This window comes from Camarhynchus parvulus, chromosome 14, assembly GCF_901933205.1.
Source record: "Camarhynchus parvulus chromosome 14, STF_HiC, whole genome shotgun sequence".
In the NCBI taxonomy this organism is placed as follows: Eukaryota; Metazoa; Chordata; class Aves; order Passeriformes; family Thraupidae; genus Camarhynchus; species Camarhynchus parvulus.
Window position 1 is genome coordinate 6,042,699 of NC_044584.1, and position 22,253 is coordinate 6,064,951.

Sequence of the window (22,253 nt, forward strand, 5' to 3'; positions counted from 1 at the left end):
CTAGGCAAGACTGGCAAAGCAGGAACTCCCGGTGATCCCCAGATCCCCCACCAAAGGCTGCAATGCCACCCTGCCCAATGGCCCTGGGATGGTCCCTTGCCAGCCCTGCCCCCAGCTCAGCTGGCCACCCACAGCAAGTGCCATCCCTGCCACAAAATGGGGACGGTCACCTGCCTGTGGAGGTGTTTGTTTGCAAAGCCTGGCGGCACCTTGGGACCGTGGCTAAGTGTTACGTGCTGGAGCCAGAGGCCTGAAATTAAAGCCGGCTCCACGGCTGTCGGTGTCGACACCTGGTGATGGGAGGAGAGGGATCGATGATGGAGAGTCTGTCGCTCCTGATGCATCGCTGTCAGGGTCAATACACAATTCCCGGGGAGATCAGATGTCCAGGTTAACTGCTTTGCCTCCGTGCTAAGCCGATGGGCTGGCAGAGCCCCATCCTGCTCACACATCCTCCTCCCCAGCCACGCTCACCCCACAGCCACCAAATGCCACTGACAGCAGCCCTGGGGCTCGTGGCTCTTGTTTTCATCCATGCAGAGCTCAAGTGAAGTTCAAATGGGTGCCCAAGGCTGGGAAAGGGACACACGGACAGCAAGGACCTGCCCCCCAGGAGCTTTTGGCTGCATCAAACCACCCCACTGCCATGGGCAGCATCACCATGGGACCTTGTGGGGACATAGGGCTTGGGGACACAGGCCAGCAACTCCTCTGGCCACCCAAGGGGGCTGAGAGGGGAGATGAGACCTCTGAAGGGGGGAGCCCCATCTGCCAGTCTCCCTGTGCACCCCTGAATTCCTGAGCAACAGAAAAGGCAGGAGAGGAGGGAAACTCGCCCAGCACAGCTCCTGCAGGCTCACTGGCTGTGTCCTGCTCCTCAGCCTGGGTGGGCAGAGCACCCACGTGGCTTTGGCACAACACCCGTCCCCTCCAGGTGACACCGCAGACCCCCGTGGGACAGGAGAGCTGTGACAGCAGGGCTGCACTGTGCCCTCTGCACCAAGCAGGCACCCCAAAATCATGGCAGAGAGCACAGGCAGGAGGCAGAAGCCCTGCTGTGCCCCCATCCCCATGTGCCACGCCGGGCAAGGATCCGTCCCAGGGGGTCCTGTGAGGACGAGAGCCACCCGCAGCCAGGCTGCAGCATCTCCCCCTCCCCGACAGCTCCCGGGGGCTTTCAGCTGCTCATCTCCTCCTCCAGCACGGCACAATCTACCCGGGGGAGCCCGCTGTGACCCCCTGAGGAGGGGACCAGGGGGTCCTACCTGCTGTCAGCCCGCGGAGCCAGCCTGGGGGGGACACAGCATCACACCCGGCGCAGCCAGAATCGCATCAGCCCCCCCAAAAAATCCCAAGAAAACAGAGCGCGGCATGAATAACAAAAGCAGCGATCAGTAAAGACTCTCCCAAGAGGCTGCAAGTTCTTCAATTAGAGCTCGCATTATAGGAATGAGAAACTCCACGCCGTCTTCCGTAAGGATAACACTTTTTTCCCCCTCTCTTTTAAAGAATAAAGGGAGGGAGGGAGAGGAAAGGCTGCATCTCTAATGCAACAGACAGGTCTGCTGAGATTCACTTTGGCTCTTATTTTGACTTTCATCTAAAAGAGCTGCCCTGGGAATCCATTAAGTCCAATTTAAATCGGCTCTCCGCCCTCACGGCTTCTCCCCGCCTTCGCGGCCCCCCCAGCTCCCTTCTCCCCCCTCCTCGGAAGCAAACAAACACAAAAGCAAGGCCAGGCAGGGCAGGCAGCGAAGGGCAGGCAGCACCGGCAGGTTCGGAGCCCTTCCCGGGGGGATTACAGCCTTCCCCAGGGCAGTTGCTCCATCTTTATTTCCGCCCAAATAAACACAATCCGGCCGCGTTCGGGTACCACCTCGGTGTCCCCCACCCCGCGGCGCTTTTTGGGGGAGCCCGTGCGGTTTGGGGACCTGCACATCTCCCCCCTCCACACACCACAGGCGTATTTCCCCCCCGGTTTTATTATTTTTGAAGACAATTAGCTCCATCAACGCCGCAACCGGCAAAGTTGGACGGGATATAATCACATACTTCAGGTTGGTTGGGGTTTCTTTTTGGTTTTTGTTTTTTTTTTTCTTTTTTTCCCCCAGCGAGCTTCCCCACCCCGAGATCATTCCTCCGCCTTTGGGAATCGCCCCCCCTCGCAGCCGGGCGAGGGACGGACCCCTCTCCTTTCATCTCACCACACTCATTCAAGCTCTGCTTCTGTCGTATAAGCAGTTTTCCAGCTCTTGCCCCCCCCCTCCCCGCTCCGTAACACACCCGCTCTGCATTGCATCCTATTCATATGTTTTCAATCATCGCCGTTTCGTTATTTAAAACAAAAGCACACGGTTCCCCACCCCCGGGCAGCACTCCGAGCCCCCTCACCGGGGCTCCACGGCTATTCCCTGGTTTGTTTGTTTATTAATGTCAACGGGAGGATCTGGAGGCAAAATTTGCCGTGGGAGAAAGGGAGCGGGAGGTGAAAGTCCCATCAAGGGGCTTTCCAAAGGCGCAGCCAGATGTGCAAACCCCACGATTCCTTGGGTTATCTGCTAGATCCATTTTTTCCTGCCCCGCCAGCCACCGAATAAAAGAAAGAAAATCCATCAAGTCAGCGTTCTCACGTGCAGACAACGGCAAGGAGAGCCAGGCGCCCGCCCGCGGCACCGCCGCAACTTTTGGAAGTATAAAACCATGCACATCCATAACTCCTCAATTAAATCAGCCTCCCCGGGAAGCCTTCCCTCTGCAGAGGCTTTCGCAGCCCCGTGCCCATTATTATTTTAACTTTGCAAAAGTAGGGATTCGGGACAAGCAAAACGAAATCCACCCCCTTCCACACACAAACATTTCCAAGTCTCAGCTGTATCTTTGTTCAGACACCCATCAATCGGCAAGTCAGGAGGGGTTTTGGACCGGTTGCAAATTTCTTTATTACTTCCAGAAAAGCAAAACAACCCCCCCACACACGCCCCCCGGCTCCTCCGTTGCTGCTGCAAATAGGACACACACACAACACACACACACAACACACACACGCACGTATAATCCCCCCTCCCTCCCCAAACTCCGCGATGCCGGCGCCGTGCATCCATTCAATCGCAGCAGCACACGAGTTGCACAAGAGAAAAATAAATCCGGAAAAAGCTCTGTCCGCACACCCTCACCCGCCACCCCCCTCACGCCCTCCCTTCTAATTCTGCTGCGGCTTCAAGGAAAAAAAAAAAAAAAAAAAAGGAAAAAAAGGGGGGAAAAAAAAAGCACAAAGATGTAGCTTGCAACAATACCTGCGATGGTCCTCGCTCTCTCCTCTCTCTCCTGCTGGCTCGCTCTCCTCCTCTTCCAGAGCACAGTAGCCAGATTAGATCCTTAGAAAAAAAAATGTGAGAAATAGCACAATTCTCCCTTTTTTTTTTTTTTTGCTTCCCTTCTCAGCAGCCCTTCTGAGCTCCTTCACTAACCATTATTCATAGACCACTAGGGGATATAAGGTAATTAGAAACGGCCCTATAGCATCCAGCCTGAAAATGTAATGCCAGCGGTAGGAGTGGTGGAGGGCTCTGGCTGCGGGCGGCTCCGGCAGAAAGTGCTCGCTGGAGCTGGGGACCGAGGTGAGAAGTGGGGTGGAGGAGAGGGCGAGCGGCAGCGGGTGCTGGCAGCTCTCCCGACAGAGACCAGGGTGGCCAGGGACACCGAGCGGCACCGGTTTGGGTTGGGTTTGGGGTTTTTTTCTTTGATTTTTTTTTTTTGTTTGGATTTTGGAGGGGGCTCGCCGTGCCCGTGTGAGCCGTGCTGGGGCTGCGTGTGTGTGTGTGTGTGCGCGCGTGTGTGTGTGTTTGTGCCAGGAATAGCAATCAGCAGAGGCAGCACACAGAGCGCAAAAATGCCATCATGCAGGGTCAACAGAAAGCTGCAGACATTTTTTTTTCCTCTCTCTCTTTTTTTTTTTTTTTTTTTTTTGTAGGCTTAATCCTCTGGAGCGGAGGAGAGGGAAAAGGAGGAGGCTGCTGCCTTCTTTATAGTTTTGATTTTTTTTTTTTTTCCCCTCTTCCAACCTCGTAGGATCAGATTAACCCCCCCTCCTCTCCCCTCCACGCACACACACACTCTCTCCAGCCCCAGCCATCCCAACCCTCCGCCAGCACTGCACCGGGGAGATGCCGGAGTCGGCGCAGGGTGGGATGCGGGTCTGGCCGCCGCGATGAGCTGGGTGGGATGAGCTAGGTGGGCTCGGCGGGGAAGCAGAGCAGGAGGGAGGCAGCGCGGGGGGGAGAAAAGGGGGGAGGTGGAGGCAAATGAACAAATCACACCTGCAGCTTTCTGCGTGCCGGAGCCAGCTGCAGCCCAGGCAGCGACCGGCAGGAAAAATCCAGGCTCCCAGCACCATCATCTGCGGGGATTGAGGTGCACGGTGAGCGGGTGGCAACTCATCGCTGGCAGCGATTGATTTTGGGGAGGTTTATTATTAGCAGGAGGGGGAAAGGGAGGTGCTAACAAAGAGCGACCCTTCCACACACACACACACACACACACACACACACACACACACGGATTTTTTTTCCCAAGGGGTAAATAAAACCCGTCGCAGAGGCGAGGAGGGGGAGCTGGTCCCCTGGCCACCCGCGCCGTGCCGTGCCGTGCCGGGATCGCGGCTCCGAGCCCCGGCTGCTGCCCCGAAGGGCGCAAACGCCCAGCCCTGCCTCCTCCCATGACTCCGCTCTGAGCCTCTCGTTAATTGAACTAAAGCTGTTCACCTTGATAACGCAGCACGGCAGCAAGTTTCCGAGCCGTACGCAGGGGGCTGGAGAGCTATTTGATCCACTTCCAAGGCGCTGCCTTTCAATTCAACCCCTTGCTCTTGAAGGATGGATAACCAGGCCCTCTCTTTTCCCTGTTAATTACTCGAGATAGGAGCCATCAAGCTGCAAACCAGACCAAACCTCACAAGGGGACACAGCACCTGCAAAAGCAGACTGCTTGTTCTCATCTCCCCTGTCGTTTTCCTCCCTACCCCCATCCTCATCCTCATCCCCATCCCCATGGCAGACCCAGTCTGGGTAATACACCACAATATGCTCCCAGCCACCTCCAGCTTCACACATGCCTCTCTGCAGGATGGTAAATCAAGCTGGGACCTCATGGCTCTCCAGGGACTCGGCGTTATTCCCTGTAATCACCAATCTGCCCTGCCCTTCACACACAAGAGCCTGGCACTGTTTGGCATCACAAGCCGTGACTGCCACCCTAGTAAAGCCAAGGTGGGAATGGACCCAAAGGACATCCCCCCCAGCTTCTCCTCTGGGATTGACAGAAGACTAAAGGATTTGTTATTTTTACACTACAATCCAATAAATTCAACAATCTGGTCTGTCCATGTTATTTCCCAGCTCTGGTATGTTTGAAATCCCCACCTCCAGGAGCCCTGTGATTTCAGGAAGATCTCAGCCCTGCTCTCCCTCCAACCCTGACCTCTCTGTGGTGGGGTGAAAGGTTGAAACCACAAGCCCCAGGGAGCCCCATATGCAAATTAAATCACCACCAAACACTTTGGTTGTTAAACACTGTTCTTTTTCTGGAACCTTTAAAGTTCTGCACCTACGATTTACGGGTTCAAAAAGGCTGATTTCATGACTTCTCAGCATTTCTGAGGTGTCAACACCCACGTCACCTCTGTTTGCATGACACGGTCATGTCTATCTAAGCCAAACCACTGCCTGGGTGGGAGACCACCACCTATAACACCAATTAACTTCACTCATTAAAACCTCCAAGCTCACAGAGGATGCTGCTGCTCAGTTATGCAGATGGAAAAGTTTCCATTCCCTTGATAAAATCCAGATCCAGAGCATCCTGGAGCAGATCTCACCCTGAGCTACCACAAAACAGCATCAAAAAGCCTCTTCCCACCTTCCCTGCTATGAGAGCAGGGCTCACCTTGCTGATCAAAGTTGGAGGCTTCCCTGGACACAACCCTGCACCTCCTGCCCTGGAGAAGCTAAAAAATAATGACTCATAGCAATGTTATTTCTGGAGCTGCTAAAACAAAGGCACTCTGGCTCCCTCAGTGTCTCACCGCTTTGACCTAAATGATAAGGCATCCTGAGAAAACGGAGCTTTTCCCACCAGCCCTGACATGAGTGGCCAACCCAGGGTCCAAGGACCTCCCCAGTGCCTACACAGGATGCTCTAAGCGGGCTTTTTCATTCATCTTTATTTCATCCCTCTTCCTGGCAGATTTTCCCTTAGCCCTACTCCCAGCCATCCCAATGGAAGGTTTTTGTCCCCTGACCGGGTGCCACACACCCCACACGTGTGGTGGCTCCTCGCAGGCAGGAGCAGCAGCCCTGCCCCAGCTCCCATCAAGCTCCGTGCATCGGTTCCAAGCGGATCCGATGGATTTTCATTTCCTAACTTTGCCCTTCGGGCTATTTCTAACGAGCTTCCTCACGCTCAAAAAAAAAAAAAAATCCTTCATCTTGCAGCACAGTGTCAGGACAGCAACACTCGGGATGACTGTGCCTGCGAGGAGGCTGGAAATTAATTATATCACAGTGGCTTTAGGTAGGGATCCATCCACTGACCTCCTTGTCCAGCTCCCGTCTGGGACCCAGGGAACAGCCAGAAATCCCCTCCCAGAGCAAACAGGCTTTTTTTGGCCTTGAAAAATGTATTTTTGTGCTGTGATGTTTGGTCTGTGCAGCACAGCCCTGGGTGTGGAGCCACCGCTGTCCTCCCGTGACCCGATGCCCTCCCCGTACCCCACGTCCCCAGCCTTGAGCCCCCTTGTGCAGCCTCCTCCTGCAGCACGGGTCCATCCACCCTCCTGGACCCTCTGAGAGGGAGGAATCAGTCCTGGGTGCCTTAATTTCCACTAATCAGATGTTTTAATGAGTTTCTCAGTGCCCAGCAGATCCCACTTGCCACCGCCACCCCCTCGGGGGCCGGCCCCGCTCCCGCGCCGTGCCGAGGCCCCTGACACCTCCAAGGCTTTCCTTGGTGGGAGAGCAGCGATTATTTCTCTCAAAAGGTCTCTTATAATGGAAACCATCTCTGCATCCCTCCTTGGTCTCCTCCTGCCGTGACCCAGGCTCCATCGAGAGGAGCTCTGCTCCAAGGCAGCGCCGTGTTTCCATGGAAAGAGTGAATAGCAGAGTCTTCCCAGTGGTTTATTAGAATTCCTTTTACTTCGATGGAGAGTTTTAGAGCAAAGTAGAAAGGCTTTAATGTGGGGCTAATGGAGCCCCTGGGAAGTCCAGGAAGGAAATCTCCCCTGGAGGAGGCGTGAGGAGAGGGAGGGCAACTTTCAAGATGAATTCCTGGACAGGTTGAAATTTTTTTGCAGGAGCCATCTCAGGCAGCGAGAAATGGAAATGAATGTTTGTTTTATTTTTAACAGATGTTACAAAAGACCTGCCAGTAATTCAGTGAACGATGCAAAACCTAGATCCCACTCACTTTTCCTGGTATGTCTTCCATCCCCTCCCTCTCCTGCTCGGTACAAATGCTTATTTGCATTTAGCATATCATATTAAAAAAAAAAAATTAAGCAATAAAATAACAATCGTACACCACTTCATTTCCTCCCTCCCTAAGGTTTTGGTTTCAGGTTAAATCCTTGGTTGGAGCAGCTATTAATTGTTTTTAATAAATTTTTCTGTCTCTTCAGATTTCCCAAACCTATATTCTACTCACCCACTTTGGGGGGTGCCCTCTTGCCCAGGCCCCCATGCCTCTCTCTCCCTGCTGTTCCCTCATGGAACAGCTCTTAACTCTGCAAAGTGTTTGGAGCCCCAATGTGAAACACAGACTGCAGCCTCTTCTTTGGGAAGAAATACAGGGATTTGCAGTTCAGAGATGGGCAGATGGAAAGGGGAGGAGGTACAATGAGGGGGTCCTAAAACCATCCAGCCAGAGGCTGGAAAAACAAGAGTGTGGCTCTCCAAAAAATACAGTGCAGAAAGTGATCCCTGAACACACATCATGGCATAGGGAATCCAAAGTTGATCTGAAACCCACCATGATGCCAGAGGGGTATTTGGGATGAGATACAGCAGTTATGAGTGACACACATGAAACCCAGACCTGGGAGGCCAACGACAGTCATGGAATCCCAGAATGGTCTGGGTTGGAAGGGACCTTAAAGCCCATCTTGTTCCAACCCCCTGCCATGGGCAGCGACACTTTCCACTATCCCTGGCTGCTCCAAGCCCCTCCTAACCTGGCCTTGGACACTTCAAGGGGTGGGACACTCACAGCTTCTCTGTGCCAGTGCCCTACCAGCCCCACAGGGAAGAATTTCTTTCTTACATCGAATTTATCCCTGCCCACTGTCGATGTGAAGCCATTCCCCCTTGTCCTGTCACTCCATGCCCTTGGAAAGAGTCCCTCTCCAGCTTTTGTAGTCCTGGCCAGAGGAGCCCTGAATCCCACGGATACCAGATTTCCTGAAAATGAGCAACTTTGGCAGCTCCTGGTTTAACTCTTGCCTGCAATACACAAGCTGCAACGGTTCCCCTTTTCATGCCCAACTGTGAAATACCACTTCTCCTCTGGATACCCAGCTTTCCTAAGGGTACCTGGAAAATTGAGTGGGCAAATGCAGGGTGATTTTCTGCCCAGTTTCCTGTTAGCAACCCTTCATGCGTAGCCCCAAGTGGCCCATGATCCCACACACCAGCATGCCCTGTGCTGGATTCACACTCCATCGATGCCTTGTTTGTGGGATTCCAAGCAGGAAAGGAGGAGACAGGCTCTGGGAAACAGCTACAGGTCAGTACTGACACAAACAGGGTGTCCCTGCACCCATTATAAACCCTAAAATCTGCCTGATTTCCAGGCAGAAAATGGCATCCGTGTGCTTTTCCAGGTGACAGAGGAAAAGTGGCTGTTTTCACTGAGCTTTCTCCTCTTCCCGTTACAATCCTGCACCTGGTTAGCAACTGTCGGAAAGAGGTTAATCACAGTCCTTAAATCAGGAACCTTGTTGTGGTATGCTCGGGATGCACATCTGTGCTCTCCATGGCTCATCCCCGGCGGCATTTGGGAGAAGGCAATATGCCAAAAAAACCCCACCCCCAAATAAGCCACCCAACCCCCCCCAAATGAGCGACAAGCATCCCAGGGTGCAGGATCCTGCTGATTCCTTGAGCTGGTTCTGCAGCACACGTGAAAGGCTCATGATTCCCCCAGCCCCACCACAGCCGTGGGTTAAAGGCATCTCGGATAATGAGGTGTTGGCACAGCCATTATGGGGCAGAAAAGGCTTTTGAGGGATTGGGGTTTTGCTCACCGGCCAACCTTATGATGGAGAGGAGGAGGCATCACCTGGAAATGCCTTGGGAGTAAACCATGGGGTGGTTTCATATCCCAACCCAGAGCTCAGCCCTTGGCAGTGCAAAGGCTGGAGCTCCAGCAGCCGCCAGCTGCCCAGCTTGGCTCCTGATTTCCAAGCATTGCAAAGCCTGGCCTGGCCTTGCTATTTCTAGGCCTGTCCCAGGGGATTACCCTGCTCTCCCTGTTTTGGGAAAAAGAAGCATTCCGGAGCGTCAGAGCCCTGGTGCTCAGCCGGGCCGTTCCAGCCACACACACGTGCACAGCCCGGAAAATGGAGAGGAATTGATCCCGGAGGCAAATCTCTTTTGTTCTAACCCCGCTGCTGTAACTGGATCTCCCCAGGTTCCCCGGCTCGGGAGCTGCGGAGGATCACATCGCTTTCATGCCTTCTCCCAGTGCCAGCTTGTCACATTCCCCCGGCTGGGAAGGGGAGGCATCGCTCCCAGCGCTTGTTTACCTCGGCCCCGAGCACGAGGGGTGTACGGCGGTAATGAGCCAAAACCTGGAGGGAACAGACTGCGGAGCCGCGGCATGAGACCACCCCCAGCTCACAGGCTGCCCCTTTTTAATGAGGTCCCCCCTCCTCCATCCTCCTCCCCGCCAGGCTCCCCGTGCCCTGACATCCTCCTGCCTCTCCCCGCTGCCTTGTTCCGACTGCAGAAATGCTGATTCACAGAGCCCGGCGCAGGAGGCGTTCGGGAGGCAGCGGGAGCAGCACAACACCGCCCCAACGCACCCGGACCTCCCCGGGCGCCTTCGCACCGGGGACTGGCGGCAGCCGAGTCGCTGCAGATTAAATCCGCTCTGCGCTCTTTCCAGCGCCTCTTTCCCAGTGACTCCCTCGCCTCCCAGCAAGGTGAATCCATCCCCTCCGCTTCCCGGGAGAGGTCGCATGCGAATTTGCCTCCCCTCTCTGCACAGGGGAAAAGCAAGGTGAACGATTTCACGCTGCGCACGGCAGCGGGATGGGGTGGATGGCACTTCCCCAGGGATGCACTCTGCTTTCCGAGCGGCAGGGCAAAGAGAACGGCACCCTGACCCCTGCCAGGCAGGTGTCACACCTCACTCCTGGGTGCTTTGACGCATCACCGGTAATCCAGACCCCATCTCCTCCCTCCAGGGCAGGTGGGGTCCGTGCCCCGGCTGGCTCCTGGCACCCACTGCCACACCAAGGGCACTGTGCTGTGACAGCAGCCGGCACAAACCGAGCTGCCCGCCCTGCCTCACCTTCCCTCTCCTCTCCTCTCCCCTCCTGCCAGCACGGTGCAGCTGGTGCAGCAGCAGCGCCAAAATCCGAGACTGCACAAGGATGTTTTTCTGGAGCAGGCTGTAGGAATGGTGTCCCCAGCAGCCCAGGGAAGGCAAATGGCTGCAAAAGCAGGGGATGGCTGTCCAAGCATTTCACTTCTCACAAGTCCAGGTCTCTTCCCTCTGGGAAAACCACAACACACTGTAGCAGAGCTCAGGTGAATAGATCCATCCTGTTCTACTCCCTCTTGCATTCCGTGACCCCATTCACTTCTCCCCCCTGAGGCCACTCCATCCCAAAGTCACCTGTGGTGCCACAATGGATGCAAACACCTGGGAACCCCGTGCACTGAACAGCAGGATGTGACACAGACTTTCCTGTCACCCTCACACTCCTCCCTGCTCCGTGTCCCTCTGGACCAGCTCAGCACTGCTGGGATCAGGTGGGACCCATCCCAGAGCAGGGCATGCAGAAGATAAACCCAGCAAGCCAGGCAGGGAAGCCAAAATTGAACCCAGCTCTGCAAGCCCATGGGAACACTCTGGATGTGCCAGGGGACACCAGGGCACCAGGACACCCCTTGCCACCGCCACGCTGCTGCATCTGCAGCCCTGAGGCTCACAGATCAAATCCACCTTTTCCTTTAATCCTTCCACGTTTTTTTGCAGGTGTATCAAAGCTGTGCTGGTCCACTCTGCATGTGTGACCACCTGCCCACAGCCAGTGGCCAAGCTGGGCTGCTCATCTGGCTCCCCAAAAAGCCATGGTGCATCTGAATAGATTTCCACCATGCAACTGTAAAGGCCCCAGTGGGTTTGAATAGGAGCCCCTTGAGGTATTATCTCAGCAGCGCCTCGAGGCAACCACCTGAATCCTTCCATGACTGCTGCACAAATCTGGAATGTCTCCAGCAGCTGGGGATTATGGACAGACCTTGCAGAGGAGCCCCCAGACCACCACAGCACAGCCAGCACCATCGGCTCTCAGATGCTCCCACGTGCAGCCATTCCTCAAAAAACAAGGCACGGTGATGCTGAGAAGACCAAAGCCCAGATGCCAAGGCAGGAAACCAAGCTGAAGTTTTCACATTAATCATATCGAGCTCTATTCTTTTTCATCTATTTCAAGGCAAGTCAAAAAGAGGTTCACACTCTCCCCTGGCAAACCACAGAGGATGACGTGAGCCTGTCTCTTGCATTGCAAGTAGAGTGTGTCAAGCAATTAGCAAGTCATCAGGAATTCAGATAGGGTGGGCAGGATACAATCCCTCAAAGCTCTGGCAGGAGCATTACCCACCCTGGAGTTTCCCATCAGGCATGGAAGGCAGCAGAGGGAGCAGGGGCTGCTGGTGAGCTCTCAGGAGCAGAGCAGACACTGTGCCAGCAGAGCCTGATGCCATAAAACACTTCATGTTTAACCTGTGCTGTAGCTCAAAGGCCCTGGGCATTCAACACAGATTTTTCCTCGCTCATTCCCAACCTCAGCAAGGTGGCCAGGACAATTCTAAGAACCCTCAGGCATCCTGCAGGCCTGCTGGGTCAACCTGAGTACCTCACACATGACCCATCCCCGGGAATTCTGGCATTGCATCAACTCTTGCTGCTCCCAGCAGTTTCACTCCCTGCACCTCTGACCAATGCTGGTTTCAGCATCATCCCAAACTCTGCTCTCCTGGAAGTTAGCGGCAAAAACCATTCAAGAGCAGGAGCAAGCCTTCACATGGGATGAGATTTGCACTTTGGTGCCCCAGAGCTGCTAAACCAACACCACACCAAGGCCTGGCACAGCACACAAATGGAGCAGGACCATCTCACCAAGAACACCTTGGAGGGGAACTTGGTGGCTTGCAGTGTCCCCATACACCTGGCTGGTCCCCATGAGCACCCAACCATCCCCAGAAGAAAAGAGGGAGGATTATCCTGAGGTGTGAGCAGCCAGCCTGGGCACACACCTCCCTGTGCAGAGGGATGCAGCGTGCTGGGCAGGTGGCACAGGGGACGCCTCATCTGCCACCCGCCCTTTCTCCTCTCCATTGCCAAGGTAGCAGCAGACAATGCTATCTGCTGGGCTGTCAGCCGGCCCTCCTCCCGTCTCTTTAGCCAGAAAACTCTCCATCTGTCTCCAGATGGGGTGTTTCTACCACTCCAGTCAAACCGATTCAGAGTGGAACAATGATGCTTTGTTAACAAAACAATTTTTGTGTGTCAAGCCCTCCTTCTTGCGGGTTTTTCTCCCCCCCCCCCAGTCCCCAGTGGGTCAGCTTTGTGTGGCATCCTACATTTTGTTGTTTCTTTCACATTTTAAAGGCTCCGTATTTTAGTACAAAAGGTGCCTGCGGTGCAGCTTTTATCTGCGAGGCAAGATTTGACACATACGCAGATCACAATTGCGACAGGAGGTTCGTGATGTGGTGGTTAAGGGTGGTGTCAGGACCTTCAGAGTGATGAAGCATTATTTCCAGTGATTTTTGCCTCCAGGATAAAAATTACAGCCGGTCCAACGCTGCATGTATGGCTTCTGTGAGCTGGAATCCCCCAAGGGCTCATGGAGGGGGCAGAGAAAGTTTGAGCTTGCTTTGGTACAGAGCTGGCATCACCTGGGTCCGTCCGTCCTTCTCGTGTCCTCCTGTGCAGGACAAGCCATCTCTGCCACTTGTGAGCAGAAGGGATGGGTACATGGAGCAAATCTACGTGCCTGTGAGTAAACTACAACTCTCTTCCAGCACAATCCCTGTGGTGGACAGGAAGATCAAACCTCAGCCCTCCTGTGGCCAGAGTCTCTGACCGAAGCTCCTGGGGAGTGTTGGACTCCTCCCCAGCTACCAGGGGTGGGATCATCCCCCTTGACTCCTCACCCAACAGCAGGAAGGAGAGCTCTCTTTCTTCTTTCAAATACATCTCCACCACACCGGCCTCCAAGAAAACCAGCTCTTCCTTTATTTTTCTTTATTTTTTGCCCTGAAGCAACAAGCACACAAACCACCTTCTGCTCTGCACAAAACCAGCAATTCCCAGCAAACAACCAAGCCACTGGCTCCAGAGCAAACAGCTCCGTGTTCCTAAGCAGGCTGGAAATTTCTACACAAGGGGGACTTTTTCTTCCAGCTCCCTCCACATTTGCAGGGAAGGTCCCTCCTCCTTCCTGTCCTCAGGTAACAGCATCTTCATGGAAACACCAATATTTTTATGAGTCATCCCCCTTCTTTCCCTCTCTTGCTCGGTGGCCAACACCCCTCTGCTTTCAAGATCAAAGCCGAAGGGGACCAGCTGTGTTGAGTCCTTTCCTTTCCAGCCCTTTCCATCTCCATTTGCAGCCGTCGCCAGCGCGAGTCCCTGCTGTTCTGACAGCGCTTTGTGCCGCCCCTCCAGCTCCGTCCCCGCCGTCTGCTCCCCCTCCATCCCTCTCCTGCCATCCCAGCTCCTGCTCCAGCCACACTGGGAACACAGGGAACCCTCCCTGACCCGGGCTCAGTCCCCTCTGGCATGCATGGGAGCTGCCCTGCTGGCTGTCCCGGCTGCCCTGCCTGTCATGTGCTGATTCAGAGGCAGAAATGTGCTCAGAGAGAAATGGGATAATCTGCTTCCACTGAAATCCCATCCTAATTCCCTGTGTTTGGTAACTCCCCTGCAGACCAGAGCATGAGACTGCATCTCCCTTCCAAACAAGCTGCTCCATGGGGACCTTCGCTCCAGGCTCCTTTCAGCAGGGGTACAACCTTGGCTGGGAAAGTCCAGCTCCTGCTGTGAAAGCGGCTGAGGGATCAGGAATCTCCCTCCCTATCCAAAAGGCTGAACATCTCACACAGCCCCCGGTGCTGCAGCAGGGATTTGCAATGTGATGGGATAATTAGAGTCAGGGATGTGCCTCTCGTGCTTCTTAACTGCCAGAGGGCAGGGTTAGATTAGATATTAGGGAGAAATTCTTCCCTGTGAGGGTGGTGAGGCCCTGGCACAGGTTGCCCAGAGCAGCTGTGGCTGCCACATCCCTGGAAGTGTCCAAGCTGAATGGGGCTTGGAGCCACCTGGGATAGTGGAAGGTGTCCTTGCCGATGGCAGGGGGGGGTGAAGGAGATGATCTTTAAAGTCCCTTCCAACCCAAACCATTCTGTGATTCCAGGATTCTTGATTTATCCAGGAAAATCCATTCGTTTTCGGTCTCCCAGTGAGTGTCATTTGTGCACATTTGATGGAAGCTGCTTCCATGTGCAGCAACTCACAGGTCTGACAGGTCCCTCTCAGGGTCATACACTCCATCCTTCATGACATCTCATCTTGCACCACGTGCACCTCCTGGGTGTTGCCATCACACGTCCTGCAGAGATACAATCCCTGCTTCCCAACACCTCACTGTAACTCAGCCCAAATCCAGCTTGGAGCTGTCTCTCCTACAAAGACTTTGAAGAAAGCATTGCACAGAATTAAGTCTCGGTGCTTTTTATATGTAAAACACTGAATTTAGCTGCTAATGGCAATTCCCAGCAGAAAAGGATGGTTAGTAGTGGTGGGTATATTTATGAATTCTTTCTAAGCAAATGCCGTGAGGAGGGAAATGTATCGGTCCTCGCGGAAAGCTTCCCGGGCTGCTGCTGCAGGCATCTAAATGCAAAGTTTCACCATGACTTTTTGAGTTCTGTGCTCTGCTAGACATATCCCTTTCAAATCTCTTCTCTCAGGAATGCTTTCCCAGCCTCTCTCCTGTGGTCATGCGTGTGTCACCGTGACCTGCCCGTCTCCGTGAGGGCAGCAGCATCTCCGTCCTTCTCCAGCCACTACACTGACCTGCCAGTAAATAAAAGTCAGGGGAATCTACTTGACTGATCTCCTTAGCTGCTCTCTCCAAAGGACTGACTTATAAAATACCCACGTCCTGGATTTCTGGGAGGTTTTCACTGAGAGCACATTGTTTTTCCCCAGCAAAGCCAGAAAAGAATTTACAGTCGGTCCACACAGCGAGACTGCTCTGCTTTCTCTTTCCTGGGACAGGAACTCAGTTTGAAACAGATTGCTAGCAGCTAAATGCAAGTTCCTTAGCAGCTTCCAGAGTGAAAATATTCCCTCTCCAGATCTCCTTTTATGTCCACAACACATTATTCCGGTGGAGGGCTCTCTTGCTAAGAAAAGCTCTGGTAACTCCCAGCCTTGTCTCCAAAGTGGTTCAGGTGTGGGAGCCAGCTCCCCTGCAAGCATCCCTTGGTCCTGCTGCCCAGCTGAGATGTCCTTAATTCCTCCATCTGTCCCCTCCAGGCTCAGGCTGGCTCTGCTCTCAGACAGTGAACACATACAGCAGGCTGCAAGGCTGCTTGTCCTAAATATACACTTTTCCCACAGCTTCAGGAGAAACTCTGTCTTTTAAGTCCCCCAGCCCACTCCTTGGGGTGCTTCTGGGGCTTTCCGTGCTAAGCTGCCTTTGTCCCACACACTGCATGCAGACAGACGAGAGGTTCACACCAAAACCCACCTCTCCTCTCTGCCTTTAACTAAACCAAAACAAAAAACAGATGGAAAATCAAATGCTGGCAGTGTGAAGCATGTGGGCTGCACTCGCATCAGCCCTCCTGGAGCTGCAGAGTGTATTCCTTCCTGCTCCGGGGTCCCAGGGCAAAGCCAGACCCCAAAAGGGTTATTGGTGAGGGAGATGCTGCTATTCCCCCTTGCCAGCCACCAAGCAGCATGGAGGTGGGACAGAGGGAAGGAAGGGAAAGACAGAGGCAAGAGCAGGCTTAGCATTTTAGGAAGTCCAGGAGGAGCAATTTCAACCTCCAAGCAGGATTTGCATGATGCACAGCAAACGAGGCACTGGGGCTGCAGACAGAATACTGGGGGGACAGCCACAAACTGGACACTGAGCTACTTTCAACCAGGCTCCATCCATCCTACACACTCCCTGAAGCAGAGACACTGCAGAGGAAACACCTTGAGACCAGAGTTAAGGCTGTCCCCTAATGAATGCACGGCATTCCACGGCCATAAGCTGCTCAGATGTCCTTAATTCCAGGATTTCTTACACGCTCTGTGCCTGACTTTGTAACCTTAATCATGTATTTTTTAGTGTTGCTCTTGTGAGCACGTGATCTTATCTCCTTTTACTGTGGGATCTTCTTTTCCCTCTCTTGTTAGGATAAACAATACCCACGACTCTTCCACGTCCCTCCCTGGGAGTGCATCAGTGTCCCTGAACTCCCCTGAACACTCCCCAGTTTTGCAGAATGAGCAGTGGGGCTGTTCAGGCTCAACTCCAGCTCCTGCTGGAGCCTTGGTCACCCTCGGGTGCTCAGAGGTCGCTCCCACATGTGGATGAGCATCTGGATAACCCCAGTGCCACAACAAGGCTCCCTGCACAGCACAGGACGAGCAGGAGCAGAGGGAGCCCGCGGTGGGGGCAGGGACCAGCAGCGTGTTTGTGGAGTAACGCTCAAACTGCCATAATGGATTGCCTTGTTTACACTGGGCCCCGGGAAAATCACTCCAGGGATGGAGACACAGAAGCGTCCAGAAGCCTCTGAGAGCAGGAGAAGCTCTTCAGACTCTTGCCTCTTGCTTCTGCTTACAAAATCATCCCCCCCGCCTCGCCTCCTGCATCACTGTCAAGGGGCGGAAGCTTTAAAATCACTGTAGTAAGCAGGGGAGGGATGAGGAAAGGAAAGGAAAAGTATTATCGGATGGGAATGTGGCTTTTCCACTCCTCCTTGCCAAGAGGATCCCTCAGTACCCAAGGACACACCAAAAGGGTCGCTGGGCCACAGGGTACAGCGAGAGTTGCAATGAATTGCTGGGAGAGGGAAAAGAATAAATAGGAACCACCTTAAGGGAGGGGAGCCACCAGCAGAACAGTTAAAATGACTAAATACTTTCCCAATATCACTCCTCCACGTAAGCATTGCTGTAATTGCCCTTGGGATGTTGCACAACGGCGAAAGGGAGGGGCAGGTGCTGGCAGTGAGGGAGTGAAGGCGTGCAAACCTCCAAATCTCCATCCCAGGCGCTGCTGTCATTGAGGAGAGACGCTCAGGATGCCTCTGCCACCTCGGGCCCTGGTGGATTTATCCCCTGAGGGGCCATTCCTCACACCAACTGGAGGACTCCCAGGAGGACTCACTCCTCATGCCTCTGAGACACAGCGGGCTGCCCCAGGGAGCAAGAGCAAAAGGCGAGGAGGAACAGAGCCCACGCTGCACTGTGTGGCAAAAAAAAAAAAAAAAAAAAAAAAAAGAAAGAAAAAGAGAGAGAGATATAAGGGCTTCATTCAAGCGCTCTTGCTCTCTGGAAGTCTCACACAGAGCAGCTGGTCTTTAAAACTGTTGCAAGCACGCCATGCAAGCACAGAGCCCTTCCATTCCTGGGTGCTTTCATTAGTGACACTCAGACAGGGACAGCCACTCGACCCCCATGAGAAGGAAAAGGGCTGACTCATTCTTCCAGCAATGCTTGAGAGCAGGGCACGGTGCTCGTGCTCAGTAGGGTCCTCTCCTGCTTCCTAAGCCAGATCACCGGATCTGGGCTCGGATGCCACACACACACATGCACACACCGGCTAATCCGCAGATGTGCTGGGTCCCTGCATAGAGCATCCTCGGCCTTTGCTTCCAGAAGCTGCCCAGCAATGCTCGAGTCGAAAGGGAAACCTCTGAGAGATGCAGTCTCGAGGTTTAAAACATCTGTGGGCCATCAGCCATTAAATGGGATGCTATGCTGGTTTGCTGCTCTCGGGTCTCACGCCAGGTTCATCGCTGTGCCGGCTGGGCACCGTCCAGCAATGCATTAAGTGATGTGACTATTTCTGTTCTCATCACATGTTTGCTCTCATCCTCTCCAGGGTGTGTGCGGGGGGAAAAAAAACACACATTCATTATGGAGCGTCATATTTTGGTAAGGCTTTTCGTTTCTCTGCGTAACACTGGGCTCTTGGCAGAAGAGAAGGGAGATTTTGTTTTCCTAATATCCATGTACTCAGGTATTTCTGTTAGAGGAGGCAAAGTCAAAGAAATGCTAATCAAATATCCAGGAGTGCACAGTGCTGACATCCGCACCTCGCTACTATATGGCCTTTCATTAGCATTACCTAAATGTACGACCGTACAAAGAGCAGATTTCCTTAGCAACAGGGCTGCCTTCATATTTCCTCCCCACTACCCCCTGCCCTTAGAAGAAAAATGACTTCAGCTCTTTCTCTGAGCCCTGCTCTGCGCTGCAGCAGTGCTCTACGCCACTGCCAGGCTTTGCTATATGCTGCATCTGGGACGCCTGCCTCTCCACGCTGGGATCCACGAGCCATAAAGCAACCTCTTGACTTAGCTCTTCTGCACAGCCACAATCAAACTCCTCTTTTCCTAACGGAGCATATGCAAAACAGCCCTGTAACAGCAGAGGGGGGATCCTCTCCTCCAGATGACTTACAGCCCCCATGGCTGAGGGAGGATGTCCAGCATGCTCAGCAGAGCTGGCAGCGCTGGCTGGCGACTTCTTTGCTCCCTGCCACCTGCTTGAAGGGTGACAACTGCCCTCGTCCCCAAATGGCACTGTAAAGCACCTTTGCCTTGGGCAGGGAGCTGCCAACCCCTCCTCTCCCCGGATCTGGGCCAGGAAGACGGAACACTTCATCCTCCGCGCTCTCCCCCGGTGCCACAGCCTGGTGCGCTGGGCTATTTTAAGAGCTCGTCTGGGAGACTGGCACACGCACCGCGCTGCCGGGAACTCCCTGCTTCTGTTTCAAAAAAGCTGGAGGCTGGGAGCCTGCTGGGACTCACCCCTGTGATTCCCAAGGTCTGACCCTCCTCTCGCTGGGACTGGCGCAACGCTGCTGAGTCAAACGGAATTAGTCCCAATTAGCACGGGCGAAACGGGAGGAGAATCGTGCGGCATTTCAACCCCCCCAGCCGGGGGTTGGGACCACTGAGCCTCCCCCTGCAGCCATGCCCCTGCTCCTCATCTCCCTGCTCTCCAACCTGCTCGTTCTGTGTCGCCATTCCCTGCCTTTTTTCACACGGATACTCAATCCCCTTTCCCATTATGATAGGGTCTTTGATTGCACGATCGCATAACTATAATGAGACAAATATTTATTTTGCAGATATGGGTTAATCAGACCGAAGGTATAGAAATATTTCATGCGCTAATCAGAGTACCTTCAGCAATCAGTATAGCAAATAACTCAGGTAAATTAACATAGGAGAGTTCCCTTATCAGGTTTTAGTCTAAGATATATGTGCATTAAGGACTAATTTGCTCTCCCCCCTCAGATTTGGGCTGGAGCCCAAGATGAGGTTGAGACCAAGGTTCCCTCCCATCAGCTTTCACGGGAGCTGTGCAGGCTTTGCTCCTGGCAGGATCAGACGCCAGGATGAATATTCAGCAGCGTAAACGCCTTTGTTTTCTGTGCTCTGCACCTTTAAATTTCCAAGGGCTCTGCTGTTTTCAGCTCAGACAGCCTTTTTGCATTCAGTTCGCTGCAAGCTGACACAGAAGACACGATGGAGCAGGTTGTATCTCCTGCTCTGAGCCCTTCACGCCACTCTGGCAGCGTTCAGGGGCCATATTAAGAGCTGCGAGTAATTAGTGAATTCCTCCTGCCCCAGTGCGGCGCAGAGCAGCCGTACCCAGCATCTCATGGCAGGCTGGCAGTGGCCAGCGGGCACACATGGTGCCAAGTGGGGACAGAGGGGTCCAGAGGGGCCGAGAACAGGATGAGCCAAGTGAGAGCCCAAAAAGGGCTCCTGGGTTTAACAGGCATTCCCAGGGCACTCACCCAAGCTCCTGCAAATCAGCAGTCCCAGGAGACACCTTATAGAATCATTAAGGTTGGAAAAGGCCATCAAGAGTTGCCCAGACTCCTCAGGCTCAGTGTCCCTCACAGCGTCCCCAAACCAGGAGTGGCTGTGCTCCCAAAGCAGCTCCTACAGCTGCATTTTCCCTGCTCTGCTCTGAAAAAGCTCCCGCAGAGGAAGCACAGAGGATCTGCCCTTGCCTCTGTCATGTTTTGGGATCCCAGAGAACAAAAAGCACCGGAGGAATGGCAGGCATTATAGTAACGATGGTGACAAATTTAATTAGAGCAGGAAGCTCTGGAGTGGATTTCAAATGGCAACATGGCATTTTGTGTGAAAGCATTGCCTGCGCCCCCCGCTCCCTCCCCGCCTCCACCACGCGGCTCCATCCAAACCCACCCCACCCTGCGGGATGCATCCCTCTAATTTTCCCACATGTTGTCCCCTTCATCCTTTCCCCCCCTACACTCCTGAACCAACACATTCCCGTGGTCTGGAAAATGCAACCATAGAGCAATTCAATAATACAGCAGCCAGATGTGCAACAGTATATCCAACATGTCATTCAAAGGAGCCCTTCAGTGGAGCCGAGACATGCTATCCCACAATCTTAACTAATACATCCTGAGGCCCTGGAGGAGTTGATGGATGTATACAATTCCCTTTCCTACAGCTGTGGTCCCTTTTAGAGGGGGCATCCAGACTCAACAATAGCCCTGCTGTTGCTTTCAAGACAGAACCTCTTCAGACAAACCGGGCTTAATCCTGACCCCGGTTACGCCCGCCTGGGCTCTGCCGAGGTCGGTGGGGTTTGGGAGCCAAGGGCTGGGAGCAGGATCCAGAGAATGCTGGATCTGCCGCTTCACCTTGTGCTATAGGCTCTGAGAAACCTTGGAAACTGGTTGGAATATAACCACCTTGGGGAAAAGGCAAGCGGAGAGGAGCAGGTAATAAGATTTCTAACTGGTGCTGGTAGAAAGAAGGAAGTAATATAACAGTTTAATTAATCTATGCCTATTAGCGTTATTAAAGAAAACAGGGAGCTATTGGAGGTTTACCTCGGAGAATATCATCAAACAGGGACCTTCTGCGGGGAATTTTATGTCTCTGTGCCCAATTTATAACCAGCACGGAGGTGTGGTGTTAGTGACAGCCAGTGCTGAAATGTCACAGTGCTTAGAAGTCATTAGCTGGGGACACAGGGAGAGAGAAAGAGAGGATGGAGGAGGGGACAAGGGAGAAATGGGGAAGGAAGGAAAAGGAATTAATTTAATTAAAAATATCTTTAGAGCCTGTCTCTTGATTTGTGTGGTTTTGGGGCTTGGCAGAGCAGCTGAGAACGGTGTGGAAGGAAAATCAAGGTTGCTGGGGCTTTTTGAAGCTGATAAAAAAAAATAAGCACACTTTTCATGTTCAGGAAGATAAATCCCCATTTTCTCAGTCTCAAGACAATCCAGTTATTTACTGACAGTTTTACTGTGAAATAAAAAGGGCTTTAAGCTTCTTTCTACTTGATGTCTCCATAGCCTGAATATTATTAGATCCCAGCCTGGTGCAGCTGGAGTTTTGGTTAATAAATTTAACGTCATTAGACAGAAAAGCCTTCGACTGAATGTTGCAATTCTTCCCCCCCCCCTTTTTTTTTCTTTTTTTTTGCCGTTGCAGTCAGACTGTATGTAGGTGGTAAGAATCAAAAGAAAGGAAGTACGCTTGGCAAATAGGGGAGTGCTAAAAAAAGGTTTTGCTCAGGCTGGGGGTTCAGTGCGAGGGTGTTTCGCCTACAGACGAGGCAAGGCTGAACCCCCCCGCAGGGGATGCTCCCTGACGTGGCACCAGTTTCTGCAGCATCCCTCAGGAGAGCAAAACACTCCTGATTTCACAGTGATGGCGTGTCTCAGGGTGCTT

General features: G+C 53.3%; 1 protein-coding gene across 1 annotated transcript in view; it reads right to left on the bottom strand.

Moving 5' to 3' along the window:
• RAI1 (retinoic acid induced 1) overlaps window positions 1-22,253 on the bottom strand; it is a 61,342-nt gene that overhangs the window by 35,372 nt on the left and 3,717 nt on the right. Inside the window, 1 exon segment of the mRNA XM_030957932.1 lies at window positions 3,294-3,374. The gene's annotated coding sequence lies outside the window, so the exon portion shown is untranslated.